At 35.5% G+C, this 3,854-nt stretch overlaps 1 pseudogene; it reads left to right on the top strand.

Annotated features, from left to right (window-relative positions):
- Window positions 1-936: 936 nt before the first annotated feature.
- On the top strand, window positions 937-3,854 carry LOC123230376 (annotated as a pseudogene).

Genomic DNA, 3,854 nt, shown 5'->3' with positions numbered 1-3,854 from the left:
GGCAGTTTTGTTTAACAGTAAAATGCAGGGGTAATTTCGTTTTGCCCCCTTATCTTTGGGGCTATTATTTTAATTTCCCAAAAAAATATTTGCTCAAAAAAGCCGCCTCTTATACAAAATTATTACATCTATAAACACTTAAACAATCGTAACACAAATTGAGAAGAATTGCGAAAACACTCTTGTTTGACTAATTGCTATGGGTAGTTATTGTTTACACATAAACTTTGGTTTTACTACTGTTTAATTACACAAAAACTTCTACATTTCTATTATATCTCATGAACATTTTTATTTTTTTTATACAAAGATATCAAAACTAAACTCAAATATTTGATTATTGATTGTTAGATTTTTTTAGTTAGATATAGGGTTTGATGAGCAATAATAAAAGATTTTTAGTTAAAAACTCAAATTTTGAATTATATATCTATGACAGAACAGGTTGGCAACCTCATTAAAGGTAGGCAATTTCATCAACTCTACTTTTACTCAAAATTGAAGATAAAAATAATTTAGATATTATGTTATCTGTTTGAAAAGTATAATAGATTTATATAAATGGGTCATTTAAGAAAAAAAATTTCAACATCCTAAACAAAAAAAAACCAAACCAACCCAAGACAAAAGTCCTATGGGAAACATTCTAAATTTAATCAGGTTAACCATAATTCTTTTAAATGATTTAAACACCTCCCTAAATCTATAAGACGTTTAAACTCGGTTAAGATTGCCCATGTGACATATATTCTTCAACATCTTGGCATGTCAAAATGGCAGGCTGTTAGGTTTTGTGAGTCATACTGAAGGCTTTAAGGTTCGATTTATGAATTGGTCTGATATAGCAAAAAATAATAAAATTATAAGGTGAATTATCAAATTTTGCCTTGTTATTGTTTTTTGTCTTCTTTTGTTGATTCGATTGCTTGTTGTAAAATGGGCAGTGAATGTGGTAAGTGCAATTGGGATTTTGAGATGCTCGAAATAATGGTAAGAGTAGAATAGTTTACAACAGCTGCCAATTCCAGGCGTCCGATAAGTTCTAAAATCATATTGCTTCAAAGTAATTCTGGTTGTGAGAATAGTTTTTAGATATATAAAATACTTTGGTTCTCGATTTTGGTAGGTACTTTAAATATGATATTTACCTATCTTACTATGTGTATCAGTATAGAAAGAGAAAGTTTTGGAAAGCCATAATTACCATTGGACACTCATCATTGCACAGCAAGTTTTGCAAGATGTTTAGCAGAATAAGTTGGATAAGATGTGATTATGCTGTTGATCTGTAACTTTTCAGTGAGCAAGAAGCGTGGAAACAACTTTTCCCTTTATTTAGTAGTCGCCTCTTTAAATGTTATGGTTATTTCATATATACTTCAGTTCAGTCAACCGTACGAATTTTGGGTGGTTGAAGAAACTTATGTCAGATTCACTTGGGGATATTCTATGATATTTCCTGCTCACTGTTTAGACTTGTTCCCTTATTCTTGTCAGCTGGATGCTCTGATGGGAGCTGCGTTATCTGGGATTTTGAGACCAGAGGAATTGCAAAGGAGCTTCCGGATAAAAAATGTGTCGCTGCCATAACAAGAGTCTACTGGTCAAAGTATGGTCATCGTATTCTTGTCTCTGTTGTAGACAAATCGTTAACATTTTGGGATGTCCTTAAGGGAGAAAGGATTACCCGCATTGTTCTGCAGCAAACCGTACTGCAAGCTCGTCTAGATCCTGGTTCATCTACTCCATCTATCTGCTTGGCTTGCCCACTCTCATCTGCTCCCATGGTTGTTGACTTAAATACAGGAGACACAAAAACACTCCAGTTACAGTTTCTGACATTAGTAATGGAGTTGCTCCTCCGTCACGGAACAAATATTCAGAGGGAACTCCCTTCACTCCTACTGCTGCATGCTTCAACAAGCATGGAGATCTTGTTTATATGGGCAATTCCAAAGGGGAAATACTTATAATAGATTACAATAGCAATAAATTGTGTGCCTGGGTTCCTATATCTGGGTGTGCTGTGATAAAAAATATAGTATTCCGCACGAATGGGCAGTATCTCCTCACAAATCCGAACGATCGGACTATCAGGATATATGACAATCTTCTGCCATTAAAAAATGGACTTGGAGCCCTTGATGACCTTGACAGGACTATTGATGAGACAGACAGTGCTGAGAAGTTGAAGTTGGTTGGATCAAAGTGCTTGGCACTTTTCCGTGAGTTTCAAGATACCATCACCAAGATGCATTGGAAAGCCCCATGTTTCAGTGGTGATAGTGAGTGGGTAATTGGTGGTTCTGCAAGCAAAGGGGAAGACAAGATTTACGTATGGGACAGGGCTGGGCACCTTGTGAAAATTCTTGAAGGTCCCAAGGAAGCATTGATAGATCTAGCATGGCATCCTGTTCATCCTATTATTGTTTCTGTTTCTTTGACTGGCTGGGTTTATATCTGGGCCAAAGATTATACAGAGAACTGGAGTGCGTTTGCCCCAGATTTTAAAGAGCTTGAGGAAAATGAAGAATACGTCAAACGCGAAGATGAATTTGATTTAATTTTTGCAACTGAAAAGGTAAACAAGTAAAAGAGATCAGCTGAGCAGATCTTTTGCTTCTTATCCATGTTTTTAAAAATGTTCATACATCTGAATGCAGGTCAAGGAATCAGATGTTAATGAAGATGAAGAAGTTGACATTATGACGGCCAATAAGGATGCTTTCAGCGATTCAGATATGTCACAAGCAGAGGTGTGCTTCTTGCCTGCCATTCCTTGCCCTGATGTTCCTGCACAGCAAGACAAGATTGGTGGGAGTTCTTCTAAGTTGATGGATGGCAATCATTCTGGATCCCCTCTTTCTGAAGAGGCTGGGCTAAATGGTCAAGTGGCAAACCATGCATCAAGTCCTCTTAAGGTAAACATTATACCAATTAAAATTCTTTGTGATTGAGCTATATTCCTGGGATTTTTTTTATAGGAACAATCTAATTTTAGTGGTTCAACTTCATAGTTAGTTCATGGAATGACTAGGTTACTGTATTTCTCACTGTGTTTGAACCTCAACCCTCACTTACCATGTAAATCCACTAACCACAATGTTTAGTAGAAAATTAAAAGAAATGTCATCTGTACATATATATGTATTTCCAAAAAAGAAAAAGGAGGAAAAAGAACTGTATAAACCTCAGTGTGAAAATTTCTAATTAAAGCAGTAATTTCTGGCTTGGTTGACTCTTAGGTCAGGTGGGGAGATTTCTAAGTATGTTAAAAAGAAATAGTGGAGGAAAGTTGGGAGATCATTCAGCCAAAAGCTGTACTTTCCCAAAAAGTATTCAATTGCAATGTTTCTTTAGCCATTGGATACTTAAGTAGAGTTTTTATTAATGTTATAATGTGAGGATAACATTGGTTTTATTTGTTATGCCTGGTTTACTCTTAGGAAGTCAATTAAAATGGCAATCTCGGATGAAGTTGAAAATCCCTTGCTAGTTCTGTTACTAGCAAGAGAGATGCAAACATAGATTTCAGTTTTGGTAAATTAGCATAATAGTATTCACGACTTGTTAGTTTAAATGGAAATTTCGTTTTTTCTAGATTTTCATTTGAACTTACTAGTTTCTTATGCTTTAATTTGAATTATTTAGTTGTGATGGACAATTTTGTCGCAGAAGACACTGGAGGGACACACATAAAAAGAAAACGGAAGCCTTCAGAGGAGGGATTAGAGCTGCAGGCAGAGAAAGACAGAAAACCTGTGAAAACTTCTGGTAGGTTGTCAAAAGTAAAATCTAAATCTAAATCTATGGTAGACCAGGATACCCATAATTCCTTTTTATTCTTTGATTAG

Source organism: Mangifera indica, chromosome 12, assembly GCF_011075055.1.
Source record: "Mangifera indica cultivar Alphonso chromosome 12, CATAS_Mindica_2.1, whole genome shotgun sequence".
In the NCBI taxonomy this organism is placed as follows: Eukaryota; Viridiplantae; Streptophyta; class Magnoliopsida; order Sapindales; family Anacardiaceae; genus Mangifera; species Mangifera indica.
The sequence above is the reverse complement of the archived record's forward strand: the minus strand, read 5'-3'. Positions and strand labels throughout refer to the sequence as shown.